General features: G+C 31.8%; 2 pseudogenes; both read right to left on the bottom strand.

The window, feature by feature from the left end:
- Positions 1 to 955: 955 nt before the first annotated feature.
- On the bottom strand, positions 956 to 1,494 carry LOC149208668 (cellulose synthase-like protein E1; annotated as a pseudogene).
- Positions 1,495 to 3,621: 2,127 nt separating this feature from the next.
- LOC149208667 (cellulose synthase-like protein E6) lies at positions 3,622 to 17,782 on the bottom strand (annotated as a pseudogene).
- Between the last annotated feature and the right edge of the window lie 362 nt (positions 17,783 to 18,144).

Raw genomic sequence — 18,144 nt, 5'->3', positions numbered from 1 at the left:
ATATTTCCTTACTAGATATGGAAAATTTTCCTTTTAATTACATAAATTTTTGAATCTATAAAGATTTAGGTTTTTAATGGAGATGAAAGTCTATTGATATTGTTCTTTGACTGAGCAATGTTAAGAGAAAAGTTCAATTCCCTTGGTTGTTGAAGGTATATATTTATTTTTTTGGTTTGCTTTAAATTGTTTCCGTCTAAACAAAACATATAGTATAAATTAGAAACAAATCAAAACTGAAAAAACTTTTTCCATTTTATGCAAATAAATTTGTATTTTCAATGAAAAAAATTCAAATACTTTTGAAGATTATCTAATGAATAGAAGAAACATATGTTTACTTTTTTAATAGAATTTGAGAAAAATGTTTGCCTATTTACTAAATTCTATTGAGATTTTATAGTGTTTTAATGTAGCCACTTTTTAAATTTTAAAGATATAGAAAGATACTATTTTATTTTGGCATTTTCTTTTATATAGAGTTTATTTAATATACACTTGTTAATAGAAGTAAACTTTTTTATAACTTTTCATCTTTGAAGAGTGAGATAAATATATGCCCTTCCAAATAAAATTAAGACCAACCCTTCAAATTTGATCAAATGTGATGTCCCATTTTCCATTTTACAGTCTGAGCCATTTAAGGAAAACTGCTCCCATGTGATTTATTTTACACAAGCCAGTGCCTTTACTCCATATTTGCATCTGGTCTATTCTATATGAGTTCTAGGGAGACAAAGTAGGTCATCCTTGGCAAATGGCCAACGTAGCTAAACAAATACAATGCCCGGCGCATGAATTACCTGCTTCAATATTGAATTGAATGAACATCCACCAATACAGTCCATATCTCTGAGATTCCATGAAAGGTAAACAGAATAATGCAGATGCGTAGTTAAAATTACAAATTGTCTTCCACTAAACAGTTTTTAAATCACTTCGAGTGTTTTTTTCATTAGGAATAAAGGAGTGTGGAAGCAATAGAACACATAGAAACTACAACAAAGATGGAGACATCGGTAATGGAAGTAGGTATTGGCCATTTGTCCTTAGAAACATGGCCTCCAATATAGGATAACTATTTATCACTATGACGCTGCACAAAACTAACTACAAAATCACACTGTCAAAAGCCGAATAACCTTCTCACAGGATTCGCTCCAATCCACCGACAAATGGTATCAAGTTTATTAGACCAAAAATTGTTGGTGGAACAAACAGAGGAGATGCCACCTCCTCGTGTGTTATGGATGCTTCCTTATCCACTACTTTGTTTGTCACCTCGAAGCCTACTTCGGATACGCTAAGCATGTTGCAAGCAAGTTGGATTAAAGCAAACAAGTGGAATGACACTCCTTTAATCAGATACATCCTCTGTTCATTCCACCAACTCTTAAAAGAAGCCCAGATCCACAAAATCTCAATCGGGCTGTAACCATATGCAATCCTATTAAAGAGACAAAGAAGATAAACCACGGATTCAAAGCCTAACATTTGCACACACTTATAACGATTAGTAAGGAAAATCAGGATTCCCTAATGATTGTCTATTTGATTTTATCTTCGTTTCTCATTATGTACAAATAAGGAATAATTTGATCAGCAAAAAATTACCTTGGGAAATAATGATAGAACCTTAAACAAGAAGAGTGCAAAAAGTAAACCAGCAAAGTATTTATAAAGAAGAGTGAGCTCATAGACACTGCCAACTGTAACACATACATTGGACTGTACGTGTCCGTTGAATCCCATAAACATATGCTGCAATAATTTTACTGTCATCATCCTTATCATAGATTATGGATTGCTTGTCCTGGAAAACAATTAAATATCCATTTTCAAGGCGTTGCCCCACACACACAACAAATTATGTGCTAGACCATGAACATATAAAACATTATTAATGTGCTATGGTTTTTCTTGTTTTGTCTTCACAGCAATTGCTCCCTTAACTTTAGCATCAACTGGTTTGTCATCTTCCAATAGTAGATGAGATTTTGTAGATTCATCTATTTGCACAAAGCCATCTTTTTTTTCTGTCATGTGATTACTGCAACCAGTATCCATAAGCCACACCTCTTTGGAAACATTATTAGTTGAATCACAGACCAAGAATAAAGTGCCAACCTCTAAAATTAGCTGTTTGTTTTTGTTTTTTCCAACAATTTCTTTCATAATGGCCAAATATTTTACAATAAAAACATTGAAATTGGGATTTATTAAATCTTTTACCTCCATCATTGTCATCATTACATCTTCCTTTGTTGTTTGCAGAAAAAAAAATCTTCCTCAACCTCTAGCGCCTTTGCATGTTTTTTCTCTTCCTCTTCCTCTTCCTCTTCCAAAAGTGTTCTCGGTTTCCTCATGAGAAGAACCACTTTTGTCTTTGAAAATATTTCCTCTTGCTTAAAAAGCTTCCTCAATAGTTTTTTCACAAGATCTATTGATTATTTGCTCATGAGATTGAAGAGACCCCATTAGCTCATTCATAGATGACAAATGAGTTAGAACTTTAGACTCCTCAATAGCAACAACAACCCCATCAAATTTTGCAGAAAAACTTCTTAAAATCTTCTCAACAATTTCTTTGATCTTTTAAATCTTCTCCATAAGACCTAATTTCATTCACTATACGCATAACTCTAGTGAGAAAATCTTGAATAGATTGAGAGTTTTGCATGCACAAAGTTTCAAATTCTCTTCTTAAGGACTGCAACTTAACAATTTTTATCTTATAAGTTCCTTGATATGCTTGTTGCAAAGCATCCCATGCCTCCTTTGATTTTGTTACTCCAACTAGTCTTGGAAAAATAGAATCATGCACTCCTTGTTGTAGAAGGAAGAGAACCTTTGAATCATTCTTACAATTTTCCTTTAGTTGTGTTTGGTCTTGAGTCGAGCAGGCAAGTGTTTGAGCATCTAGTTTTGTATATCCATTTTGTATGAAATCCCACAAATCTTGTGATAGAAATAATGTTTTCATCTTAATTCTCCAAAAACCAAAGTTCTCACCTTTAAACACTGGTATTTGTGGCTGAGAAATATTCATATTGTTGGCCATTTCTACTAACTGCTGAGTAGTCCCTCCAATAAATTGAACCTGCTAAGGCTTCACAAAATTATGAGAAACTCTTGCCAACCATTTTCACAAACTTTTGAAACCTCCTACCAAAAGCTTTACATATAAATCAACTCTCTTAACCTAACTCTCATACCATGTTAAATCTATCAATAACATACATATGAAAACATAAACAAAACAAATGAACAAAAACAAGAGAACTCTAATTCTCAATCCATGAGTTGAACTCTCATTAGAATCTCATATCTTCATAAGAACAATGACTACATTATTATATAGCCTACATATTTCAAATTTGATTATACATTATTTGACAGTGCCTAATAATTTTCTGAATAATAATTCACTACATCTTTAAATTTTTGTTGAATAATAATTCACTAGATCTTTAAATTTGCTACCCTAATTTTAATAACTCAAAACACAAAATTTACTACTTACTAATTTGTCAGCGATTGCAAAGTTTAGTTTAAACATCATCCTCAACACAACACACTAGACTGTACGTGTCCATTGAATCTCATAAACATATTAGTGTATTATTCAAGTTCACCTGCGCGCCAAAATGCTTTTTGCCTCGCAGTGAAATAAATAGATTTCCACACAACTGCACTATATAATGAAACTTGCCAATCCATATTCCACATCACAGCCATAAATCATGCCAACCTGCAATTTTTGAAGTACAATTTCATCAATATATACACGATATGAAATTAGAGGAGAATTAAATCTAAAAGTGCAAGTTGGATTTTCCTGTTTGGCCCACCGGATGTTCTCCTCGTAGGTGCACTTTGCAAGATCCCCTACATCTTTCAGCATCTTTGTTTGACGTGCTTGAGATTTAGAACATGAATAGTCTTTAACAAATTTGGAGGATGTATGCCTTTGTTCACAAAGACATAAAGCATCTCGGCGGTGAATGCATCCAGTGCCTGCATATAATGGACCTTCAATACCATCCATTCCTTTAAATAGAAACTGCAAGGGAAGATTTCCCGGTTATGTTCAATGGATGGATGTATAACTTAATATCCCACGAGTGAATGGTGCAAATAATAATCACATAGAATGCCCTCAAGGTATGGTTTGCATATGGATCATTCTTTGTGACACCATGAAACCCTCGAGGAAATTGGACGTAGGCAGACTGGTGACCTGTTTTGGGGTCCATGAAAAAGCACATGGCTTGACGTAGTGCTTCACAATTGTTGGTGTATATGTGGCAATCCAGAGTCAGAATGAATGGAGTGTTGCTCATTATGCCGGATATTCTAATCTGCTAATATGAAAAGCAAGTTGTGACCCTTAACTAAATTGCATTTCTAAACATGTTAATTTATTACCTTCTTGGTAACTGAAAGAGTAAACATGACAAATACTACCAGAGCATTAAGAGTGTCGGCCTTGTAGTCATGAGGAATTCCACTTTGGTTTTCATGGCAAACATATATAAGGTTGGGCAGATCATTGCCCTGAATGCCCTTTTCCTCTCCGTCCTAGTAAAATATGCATAGACATTGCAAAGATTCGTATAGAAGAAGATACAATCGAAAAATTTAAGAGTAGAAAGTCTGCTTATCTCAACTACAGATGTTTAGCAGGGCATTTGCGTTAGATAATAATATCCTCAAGTTAGTTATTAGTTGAAGTTAGTCGTAGAACGTTAAATTTAGCAATTGTCAATTGTTGGGAATTTATGATAATTCCAAACAAAATGAACAGAGAATAATGCTCTGTTTTTAACACAGAGGAACAAAAAAAAATTGTTTGCTGAAGATAGAGTTTCACACACCAAAAAGAAACTTTGCATTCATTAACAATTGACTGTTACAAAAATAAACATCTTCCTCTAACAGAGGGATTTCACCAATAGAACTGCTTCAAAGGCAGTGAAAATTTTTTTTACTCTTTCTCTCAAAAGGAATTAACACTTCTGTGTGTAAAAAAAAAATTTACTTCTCTTTTATATTCACGTTGCTGCGTATTACAATACATCCCATGAATCCAAAGTCAATGGGCATAGCCTTGAACACAATTGATGATTCCTTCTCTAAGATTAAACTTCAGAACGAGTTATCCTCAGGCGGAGCTAAGAGGTCAGCGCTGCTGCATATATTTCAAATACGTCTTCTCTGAAAAATTAACACTGCTCTGTTTCTTCTTTTTCGCACTGCTGTGCATTACATTGCACATTCAACAACAAAAAAAAGACAGGACCCTAACTTTTTGTTTCACTTATGCCGTAAACAAAAAAAAAATAAAGACTTCACCTAAAATCAACAACCGTGGTAAATTTCATTAATTACTTCATGTGGATTAATTAATTTCTGGAACGAAGGTACAATCTGCGAACTGGATACGGCTTTTCAATCAGCGTACTTCAATGTACATTGCAGAAAATAAAAAAATGTTGCTGCTACCGTAACCGTTGATCTGTCCCTAATTAATCGGACGACTGTTGACAATATCGCAAGGCCCTTCCTGCTGAACTTTAAGTGCTGGGGAAAGTTGTTTTGCAAACGATTGCTCAGACACGTGTCCGCTGTTGAATATGCTCGCTGCCCTTGGAGGAAAACCATCAATCGGTGAAAAGTGGTGCAGGGAAACTTTGGCAGTTTTATGAAATAAATGCCGCAGTTGAAATTATCATTTCAACGCTCCCCTTTAATCTCAACTGCTGAGTTATCAGTCATACCCAGACATTTCCTCAAAAACTCAAAACTTTTCTCCCCCAATGGTTTGGTCAGAATGTTTGCAACCTGCTCCTGAGTTCCGCAGTGTTGTAAAAAAATTTCTCTATTGTTTACCAATTCCCTGATGTAATGAAACTTTGTCTCAATGTGTTTCATTGTCTTATGAAACACATAATTCTTGGATAATGCAATAGCTGAACTATTGTCACAAAAAATCACAGTTCCTTTTGTTTGCTCTTGGCATAAACTCCTTAACGTCATTCTCATCCAAATTGCTTGAGACACTGCTATTGTAGCTGCCACATATTCTGCCTCTGCTATAGACAATGCTACAATAGACTGTTTTTTAGAAGCCCATTAAACCCATGTGAAAAACATAACTAGATATGCTTTCCCCATCATCTACACTTCCAGCCTAATCACTATCAGTGTATCCAATTAAATCTGAACATTCTAAAACAATATATAAAATGCCAAACCTTTTAGTACCTTTAACATACCTCAGAATCCTTTTTGATGCCTGCCAATGTGCTTCTTTTGGCCTCTCCATGAATATGGAAATTAAACTAATAGCATACATTATATCATGCCTAGTTGCAGTCAAATACATGAGGTTGCCAACTATGGTCTTGTACAAACTAGGATCAATATCCTTGTTGTTGTCCTCTTTGCTGAGTTTTAATCCCATCACTATGGGAGTGATTGTTGCTTTGCTCTCCTGCATATTAAATCTTTCCAACACTTTATTAACATATTTCGTTTGTGAGATAAAAATCCCATTTCCATTTTGTTCTACTTCTATTCGTAAGAAGTATCTCAACAAAACCATATCAGTCATTTCAAATTCTTCTTTCATAACTGTCTTGAAATTTTCAATAAGGTAATCATCATTACCTGTGGAAATAACATCATCAACATGTAACACAACAATTAGTATTTTACCATGTTTTTCTTTGATGTATAGGGTGGGTTCTCCCTCACATTTTTCAAATCCATCTTCCAGTAGATAGGAATCTATCCTACTGTACCACGCTCTTGGTGCTTGCTTCAGCCCATAAAGAGATTTCTTCAATTTGTACACTTTGTGCTCTTGGTCTTTCTTCTCATAGCCTAGAGGTTATTCAATGTAAACCTATTCCATTAACACTCCATTTAGAAACGCTGACTTCATGTCCATTTGGTAAAATTTCCACCTGTTTTGTGCTGCTATTGACAACACTGCTCTCACGGTTTCCATTCTAGCAACCGGTGCAAAAGTTTCCTCATAGTCTCTCCCATGTTGCTACTTATATCCTTTGACAACAAGTCTTGCCTTGTGTCTTTCTATTTTGCCTTCAGCATTACTCTTGGTCTTGTAGACCCATTTAACTCCAATGATTTCATTTCCTTTTGGTATTTCAACTAAACACCATGTCTTGTTTCTTTCTATGGCATTGATCTCCTCATCCATAGCTTCTATCCATTTCTTATCCTTAATTGCTTCCTCGAAATGAACAGGCTCATCAACATGACAATATAAAGCAAACAAAGAGTTCATACCTTCATTTGTTGTCTCTTGTTCATAAATGTCACTTAAATTTCTGAACTTCTTACCTCTTTCATTTGGTGTATAAGTGGTTGGAGAAGCACTTTCATTTCTCCTCAAGGGTGTCTCTTGCTATCCTTGTGTTGGTGCTACTGTTTGGGGATGTATTTCAGCCATCTCCTCATCATCTTCATCATGAGACAAAGAGTTTTTAACATTCACTGTTTTCTCTATGCTTCCATCCCAAGCTTCCTCCTCAATGAACTGAACATCTCTACTCATAATAAGCTTCTTGGTGGATGGGTTATACAGCCTATAAGCTTTGGATTCCTCATTGTATCCAATGAAAATACATTCCTCCCCTTTGTTGTCCAACTTCTTCCTTAGTTGATCTGGAATGTGTGCATAAGCCACACATCCAAAAACTTTCATGTGGGTGACTCCTTGCTTTGTCCCACTCCGTGCTTCTTGTGGCACTCTTTTCATGATTGCTTTTGTAGGGCATCTATTTAAAATGTACGTTGCACAGTGTACAGCTTCAGTCGAATAATTATTTGGCAAATGCTTTGCCTTTAACATAATCCTCACCATATCCATGATTGTCCTATTATTCCTTTTGGCAACTCCATTTTGCTGCGGAGTGTACCTAGTGGTAAACTGCTTGTGAATTCCATTTTCTCTACAAAAACATAGAAATTCCTTGGAGATATACTCACCTCCTCTATCAGTTCTTAGAACTTTGATATGCAGCCCACTTTGGTTTTCTACAAGTGCTTTGAAATTGCAAAATCTTTCAAACACTTCACTTTTGTTCTTAAGGAAATAAAACCAAGTTTTTCTAGTAAAATCATCAATAAATGTTAGTATATAGTGGATGCCTGCAAGTGATGGAGTTTGCATCGGTCCACATAAATCTGAGTGGACAATCTCTAAGGGTGCTTTTCCCCTTATGCTTTTCCGAGATGGAAAACTTTCTCTGTGTTGTTTCCCCAAGATACAACCTTCACAGAGGTTGTCTCGTTTCTCTATCAATGGTAATCCTCTTACCATTCCTTTCCTATTCAACAAATTAAGACCTCCAAAGTTGAGATGTCCAAATCTCAAGTGCCACAACCAATTTTCATCTTTTGGTTTGCTTTGGAAAGCCTCTTGTGTCACTGCTGCTATTTGTTCTCCATTTTTTAAATCTGCTTTCATTCTGAGAGGGAGCATCCTATTCCTTGTCATCTTCACTTCAGCAATACATTGTTTGCTGCGTGTTTTATCCATGATGGTGCATACATCATTCACAAAGAAAACATTGTACCCCTTTTGAATAAGCTATCCAATTCTTAAGAGGTTACGTTCCATTCCAGGAACATAAAAACAGGCTAAAAACAAATTATTTTGGCTGATATTTTCTCCAGTGAAATTTTCATTAGTTCTATTATTCATATCATGCTGCTTCTTCCTACATTCATTTGCATAATGCCCATATTTTTTACAATAGTGACATTGGACATTGGATTTATCATACCATTGTCCTTGAGCATGATGTTGTCCACTCTGTTGGTTGCTGCCTTGGCCTTGGTTCTGATTTGGATTGCTCCCTCTTCCTTGAGCATTTGCTAGATTGTTTCTTCCACCTCTCTTTTGGCTTCTTCCTCGTCCTCTCTTGTTTCCTCTGCCTTGACCTCTTCCTCTTCCTAAGAACATCAAGGTCTTAAAGGCGTGTTCTAGAGATGAATTTTCATTTCTACTCAATCTCTGCTCATGTGTTATGAGTGATGCATGTAGTTTATCAACTAAGAAGTTTGTGAGATCCTTGGTCTCTTCTATGGTGGTGACAATCACATCGAACTTTGAGGGTAGGATCCTCAATAGTTTCTCCACAATCCTCTTTTCTTCAAGAATCTCTCAATGAGACCGTATCTGTGTGACCAGACCAATCACATGTGTGAAGAATGAGTCAATATTATCTGACTCCTTCATGTAGAGAGTCTCAAAATCTCTCCTCAGCAACTGTAGTTTTGTTTTCTTCACTTTCTCCATGCCTTGATAGGCTATCTTGAGAGTTTGCCATGCTTCTTTGGATCTCTTGGCTACTGCTATCCTTGGAAACACACTCTTATGCACTGCTTGATACAAAAAGTAGAGGGCTTTAGAATCCTTCTTCTTATTGCTCTTCAACAGATCCTTCTGTGCCTGAGTCAAATTATTAAACTCATTTTCATTTGTTGGTTCTTCAAAACCATCCTCAACAAATTCCCATAAGTCTTAGGAAGCAAGCAAAACTTTCATAGTTATTACCCAATAGTCATAGTTTTTCCCTTTAAATTGTGGGAGGTGAGTATTACAGATACCCATGCTAGTGCTCACTCCAATCATTCTTGCACTCTTAGCTATGCTTCAAAATACTAGACTGTGTATTTAAAATAACTCACTGTCCTCAACACTAATAGAAAAACTAACTTGAGAAACACCTCGGATTCTTTCTTGATTGAGTCTTCACTCTGTTGGAGAAGCTGCTGAAACAAGAAATCCTTCCTTCAGCTTCTTTGACATCTTCAAAGACCGTGGACAAGCTCTCATACCATGTTGGGAACTTCTGATAATTCCAAACAAAATGAACAGAGAATAATGCTTTGTTTTTAACACAGAGGAACAAAAAAATTTGATTGCTGAAGATAGAGTTTCACACACCAAAAACAAACTTTGCATTCATTAACAATTGATTGTTACAAAAAGAAACATCTTCCTCTAAAGAGGGATTTCACCAATAAAACTGCTTCAAAGGTAGTAAAAAAAAATTTACTCTTTTGAAATTAACACTTCTGTCTTTAAAAAAAAAATTACTTCTCTTTTACATTCACGCTGTTGCGTATTACAATACATCCCATGAATCCAAAGTCAATGGGCATAGCCTTGAACACAATTGATGATTCCTTCTCTGAGATTAAACTTCAAAATGAGTTATCCTCAGTCGAAGCTAAGAGGTCCTCACTGGGAGCTAAGAGGTCATATATTTCAAATATGTCTTCTGTTTCTTCTTTTTCTATGTTTTACATTACACATTCAACAACAACAAAAAAAAAAGACAAGACCCTAACTTTTTGTTTCACTTAGGCCGTAAACAAAAAAAACAAAAAAAAATTAAAGACTTCACCTAAAATCAACATATGTGGTAAATTTCATTAATTACTTCATTTGTATTAATTAATTTCCAAAACGAAGGTACTGCATACAGATTTTCAATCAGCGTACTTCAATGTACATTGCAGAAAATAAAAGCTCTTGACAATATCGCAAGGCCCTTCCTGCTGAACTTTAAGCGCCCGGGAAAGTTGTTTTGCAAAACACTCGTGTCAGCGGTTGAATATGCTCGCTGCTCTCGGAGAAAAACCATCTATCGGTGAAAAGTGGTGCGGGGAAACTTTGGCGGTTTTCTGAAATAAATGCAGCAGTTGAAATTATCATTTCAACATCAATCATGTATGTGTCAGCGGAGAGCATATTTATTCTTACCAGTTTTCAATATGTTTAATAAGCTTTAAACAATACAATTACTGAGCAATGTCAGCTGTTGAATATGCTGGCTGCTCTCGGAGGAAAACCATCTATAGGTGAAAAGTGGTGCCGGGAAACTTTGGCGGTTTTCTGAAATAAATGCAGCAGTTGAAATTATCATTTCAACATCAATCATGTATGTGTCAGCGGAGATTAGCATATTTATTCTTACCAGTTTTCAATATGTTTAATAAGCTTTAAACAATACAATTACTGAGCAAAGTCGTATTTGAGAGGATTATTTTGTGTTTTTAATTGGTATCCGAGCTGAGAAAAAGCCAAAGAATTAGAAGAGCCAGAGTATCAGAGAGTATACAGAGTATTGGATTCATTAAGACTAATCCCCTGAACTACGCTCGGATGTTTTCGCTTACTGCTTCCCAAATTCCATTCTTCGAAGCTCGTTTGTTCTTTCTGTTTGTATTCTAGAACACTTCCCCTCCCCACAGTGTTATTGATACGAACCTTCAATTCCAAACACACTTTTTCATAGAAATAAGAGAACAAAGGGAGGCCTGTATAAATCAAATACAGAAAGTGGAGTAACTTAAAAGCTAGAAATCATAACTTTGGTCTCCAATTAATTCATTTAATTTAATGGTACCGCCTTACCTTTACATGCCTCCATTCTCTAGTAAAGAACGTATTTTCATTTTGCTGAACACAACATGCCAAGAAATATGCAGCTGGACATCTGTCCTGAATGGAGTAGTTATCACAAAATGGAAACCAAATCTTTGTAAGACGTAAAGCTTCGAAGAGAGCATAAAATGTAAGCGAGGATACTCCATCATCAGAAACATAACATGACAGTTTTCCTATGGGATAGTCTAGAGCCAAAGCCGACTCTACTGTGTTTACAACAGTCAGCAGAGGTTCTTTGATAGGATCAGTGGTACATATAAATATATCCACAGGCGGTAGATCACTCTCAAACATGTCCATTTACCGAGAATACTCAAATTCATTTAACATACCCATGAAAACGTTGCATGAAATCTTATTTGATCGTGGTTATGCTGGAGAATAGATGAGCAAATTGTTACCTCTGAGAAAGTCTTTATGGGAAGACGCTTCGCTCAACAGACCGCCACCTGAAGGCCTGCTCTAGAATCCAACCGTAGGCAAAGCCTAGTTCAGCAAGAAATATCACAATCTATGGTCAATAATGTTTATTTGAGAAATACACAATGTTACAATGGTATATAATATATCAAAGACTAATTAAACTCTTTAGAGATTTATTTTATAATATAATGTGTAAAATTTTTTATATGTTATAAAAATTGAATTGATATTTTACTTTTATTCATTAAAATAAAAATTATAAAAAATATAAAAAAAATTAAATAACCATACAAAACATTTCAATAATATCAATTCATAAAAAATTTGACATAAATTTGACATACAAAGATTGCAGAAAAGTGAGTGCAGTCATAAACTCTGAAGATTTCTTTTCGATCGTCGTATACACAGGAAATTCCTTGGCTTCTATGTTTTCTCGGGCACCATATTAAATAATCTAGGCAGTTTTATGCTTTGAACATTCTGAACATCGTTATGGAAACGTATCATTGCTCTTAATTTGAATTTGTGGCTCCAATCAAGGCAATACGTTATATGGATTTAATGAAGTATAATTAGGGATGACTATGTAAATGACGCATTATCATGGTTATTGTTTAATTCTGTGAGTTTCAATTTATCAGTATTATATGCTAAATCTATATATATATATTTTAAATTATATTTTAGGTGAAGGTCTAATCAATTATTTATGAAAATGGTAAAATTTATTATAATTCAACATAATGAATATAATAGGGTAAAACTTATTATAATTTAACATAGTACAAAATATTAAAATTAAATATATTTTTTTTATTAAAATTAATAATTACCTACTCACTCTGCTGCTCTCCTGTATAGTGATAAATTAATTTATTATATTACTTAAATTAAATTTAAGTTTAATTTATAATTTATTTTTATATCTAAAAAGGACACATTGGTAATATTGGTAATATATTAAAAAGAGTTAATTAATTATAAACATAATATATTTTAAAATTTAACACTTTTAATTAAAAAGCAGTTTCACTATCATAAATAAAGGAATTGGTTGATAAGAAAATTTTAATTTTTTCCAGTATATAAGTTAAATACTAAAAATTATTAATAATAATTGTAAGTTGATTTATTAGTTTTATTACATAACATTGTATAAATTAAATTAATTTTATTTAATATTTGTTTACATTCAAAAATATGAATTATTAATATATAAAAAAAATTAATTAATAATAATTAAAATTATGACAATAAAAATTATATATTTTGAAATGAAATTTAATGTCCATATTCACTACTTTTAAAAAAAAATTAGTTCATGAGAAGTTTCTAAATAGTTTCATTGTTTTTCTCTTTTATAATAATGTTTAACATCTATATCTATTAGTTAAAAAGAAAAAAAAGTCAAAAAGATATTTCTATAAGAAAAAAACTAGTTGATGAAAGATTAGATTGGCTATGATTTCCATGTTATTTGTATTATTTTTTATGATATTGAATTTTAAATCAATATAAATTTATCTAAATTTAGGATCTATCAAGTGTTGAGAGAGATCACATCTCTCAAGATGCAAGCTATTTTTTGTGCTTGAGGGAAAGTTTACACCTAGAGAGGTTAACTCCGGATCTATTAAGCCTTGAGAGGGATCAAATCTCTTAAGATGCAAACCTCTTTTGTGTTTAAGGGTAGGTTTTCACCTAAAGAGGTTTGGTTCCTTTAGGCTCTTAGTATATATGGAATTAATCTCTATCTCTCTCTCCAAATGTTGGGGATTACAAATCTCTCTCATACTTTCAATTAGAAAGAACCTATTAATGGAATAACAACTCTCTCTCTCTGGCTCTTTCTCTCTTTGTACATTTGATGTTAAGATCTTTTACTCAACATGCATATTGAATATATGACTTGTGACTCACATTATACCTTCTTTTATTAATACTTTTAATTATTATATATCAAATCCATATTAAGAATGGAATAAATTGCACTTCCTTCATAAGAGAAAGTGAAATGAATTAAAAATGAAAATAAAATATTTTTTTAATTTAAATTACTTTTTTTCTTTATATAAAGTTGATATGAAATCATGCTATTTAATATGAACACTTAAATATTTTATTTATGGTTGATACTATTTTTTTCTTATTAATACATTATCGTTTTTAAATATCATATAAAAAATAAACATAGAATCAATTACACATCATATAGTATCAATAACATTGTTTTTACATGTTATTTTTCAACTCCATATTAAGTAGTGAAGTAATTACATATTTATTTCATACTAAAATGAAAATTAAAAACTTTTTAAGTCCTGATTATTTTGTCTCTCTTGGTAAAGTTGACCTACAATTAAGATGGAAATAAAAGTATTTTATTTATCGTGGATATCGATCTTATTACTATTTTTTATTTTGTTAATGTAAATATTATTTTATTATTTTTAAATATTATTTTGCATGACAACATCTACCTAATACTAGATTGTAAAGTCCTCCAAAAAAGATAATTAGTTAATGTAAAGTTTCAGATGAGGGGCATTTTTTTCTATTCATTCTTAAAAGAAATTCCATGTTATACAAATATATATCAATTAATTTAGACCATTATTTAGGTAAAGTTTATGTAAATTTAATAGTTATAAATATGCTTTTCACCGTACTTTAAAATATAAAAATAATAAATTATATATATATATATATATATATATATATATATATATATATATATATATATATATAGATATAATAAACTAACCAATTATATCTATATATAGAGATAGATAATGACAAACCAAATAAATATTGAAAATGAAATTAGAAATGTTATATTTTAAAATTATACTAAAATAAATATATAAAATACATTTTATTGAAAGTGGTGGAAAAAAATTGAAAATATCACCAAATTTACTTAAAGTGAATGTATGGACTCATATTGAAATTCTCAATATCTTGTTTTTTAATATTGTTCTTTTAAATATCTATTTTTTTATACCCCACTAGACACCACACTTCATGAGTATCTTTATGGAAATACTCCTCCACACACTTCACTTCATAAGTATTTTTAATGGGAATACTTATTTTGATTCTATTTTAGGTGGGACATATCAATTATTAACGTAATCAATGCAATAGTTATAACATAAACATTCACATTATAACACATTTGATCCTACCACTCATGATATTATAAATTGGAAATAGATGCACTTACAATGAATTTAATTGTTGAATCTATAAATAGTGTGTTATATTTCACAAATATAGATTAACATCATAATATGGCTAGCGTATTTTATTCCAAAAATATAAATATAAATAAGGTTGATTATCAAGTAGAGACTTTATTCATCTATATTATTGATGTGTTTAATTCCAAATTTCAATTATTTATTACAATATCTTTACCTTACCTTTAACATAAATTAAGTTTCTCTAAATAACTCCCTATACATTACCCTACCTACCCCCAAATAACCCACCTAAACAAAATTTCTCTTATATCATTGGCCATCTTTGGCCATCTCTACCTTGATGAGCTCCACCCTCATCTCCAGTAAAAATATATTTGTTTGGCAATCTCTACCTTGATGAGCTCCACCCTCATCTCTAGTAAAAATATATTTGTTTTGTACTCCTACTTTCATGCTCTAGCTCTCGAAGATTTGGGAGGAAATATGAAAAATTGAGTAATGATTTCATTTTTTTAAAGAAAGTTAATATAATTCTTATTTTATTTTCCCAAAAATATTTTTAATAATATTATTTATTTTTCCTTAGTAATATTCTTTCTTAGTCCTTATTTAAAATGGGGATAATGTTCTATCCTATTCGTAATAATTTTTTCTTCTATTCTCCTCAACCTTATATTTTCTACTTTTTATTTATTTAAAAAAGGATTTTGCTAGATAAATTTTTTATTTAGTAACATACTCAAATTAAGTGCATTGTTAAGTGTCATTATTGTGTGAAAACCAATATACATTTATCTTAATTTGATATGTTATGGGTTGATAGGAAACAAATCCACTTAGATACAAATATTTGTAGCAATTTAAAACACGGAAAAAATATTTGCACCTTAAAGGATGTGCATGATACAGCCTAGGTTCATATTGTATTTGAATTTATATTTTCTTTTTAATTTACGAAATAAAATATTAATTAATAATTTAAAATTTAAATTACAAATATAGTATTGAAATAATCTTAATTTTTATAAATTTTTACTTTGAAATAAAAGTATCTATAATTTTATTTTTTTATAAATTTTTACTTTGAAATAAAGCAAATTTGGAGTTCATAGTGTAATTTAGAATGGTTAAACTTATTATTGTTAAAATATACTAGTTATTATAATTTTTTATCTAAAAAAAACCTATGATGGAAAAATATATGATAATATAAACTCCACCAAAAAAATATATATCTCTTTTATTTTTAATGACATAGAAATTAAATATTTTAACTATAATTTTTTATTTTTTTTAATAGATTCCTATAGAGATATGAAACATATATGATAAAAAAAAATTTAATAGATTCCTATAGAGATATGAAACATATATGATAATATAAACTCCGTGAGAAAAAATATATATCTCTTTTATTTTTAGTGACATAGCAATTATATATAGAGAGAGAAAGATTGAAATAATATATTCCATATAGATATTAAAATATTTTATTTATTGTGCACAATAAGCACATTAAAATGTATTTTTTTGGTATTATTAGGAAGTATTTCTCTCTCTCTTTTTAGATCTCTTTATATGTGATAGATATTATGTTCTTTTTCTCTATATAATTGACATTGAAACAAATTCAATACCCACATTGAAAAAAATAATAAGACAACAATTTTATATTAAAAATTAAATAAATTATATATCTATATATATCTATATCTATATATCTATCTATCTATCTATATATATATAGATATAAAGTTGATATAAAATTATTTGATTTAAAGTGTCTATTAAATTGTTTTTTTATTTACGATTAACTTTAAAATATTCTTTTTTAATTTTTGTATTTAAAAATATAGATAAAATTGATATTAAAATTTATTAATTAATATAATGAAATACTTTAAAACTAAAAATAATCTATATTATTTGTAATATAAAATTAAAATACATCTTTTTTCCTTTTAATTATTTTGTTTCATTATATAAAATTCACATAAAACTAAGTTTTTTATACTAGAAAGGAATTCATTATTTATTTTTGCTTTTTGGACACAAATGAACTGGTATAAAACTAGGTCAAAATGGATGGAGATGAACAAATAAGAGTGTGTGTGAGGGAGTGTCAGTGAATTCCAAGTTTCCTAAGGACGAAGTGTGTTAGGAAAATTTTAGAATGGGACTTGCAGGAGGGAAGCCTACGATTATGATAAGGGGATGGACAAAGTAGTTTCAAACAAAGGGAGACTTTGGTCTAGGCACAACATTATTTTTTCAATGACTTGGTTTGTCACGCTCCCATACAGTACATACAAGTAATTTTTTTTTTAAACAATATTAACCTTACACATTTGCATTTTCCAGCACATTCTACGTTAATCATTACTTCTGTAATTTCACACCTTCAACCATAACCTATGTTTTAACTTATAACAAAAACATATATTATTACACCGAGATTCTATTTGCACATTAGCATAATGTATAACGATTGACCCTACCACACATAAGGCTCACGGTATATACATTCCATTGTTTAACACTATATGTACATATGTTAAGTTGGCAATACGACACACAGTTGGCACTGGCGATTTAATGGTTTATTCATGGTAACCGGGTTCTCCATATCCCGAGAAATCTGAGGCTGCATTAACATGTCCGGCCCTGGCATCGATCCAACTGGTTTAATCGACAACGTCCATTTGGATGGTTTAACGGCTAGATGGCAAGCTGCCATGTGCGCCCGGTGCTCCAAGCGCCTACGGCCTGACACCTTGGGCTTGCCATTTTCGCGCCAGATGCATCCCGAAGTCCACCGGCTATCGAACGGTGTTTACGAGCTTGCTGCCGATCCACGGCTCCGGTTGTGCCACGAAACGGTAAAGGGTTGGAGTTATTTATATGTCTGTTTTCATGTTTCGGCTTCTAGTTTTGTTTTTCCATTTCAATACACTGCTGTGCAGCAACAACACCGCAAACACTCAGCGTTGTTCCGCGTTTTCTTCAGTATCTTCCAAG

The sequence above is a fragment of the Pinus tabuliformis genome, chromosome 1_2 (assembly GCF_031772625.1).
Source record: "Pinus tabuliformis cultivar Carrire ecotype Pingquan chromosome 1_2, CPIR1, whole genome shotgun sequence".
NCBI lineage: Eukaryota > Viridiplantae > Streptophyta > Pinopsida > Pinales > Pinaceae > Pinus > Pinus tabuliformis.
Note: the sequence above shows the minus strand (reverse complement) of the source record. Positions and strands in the feature narration are given on the sequence as shown.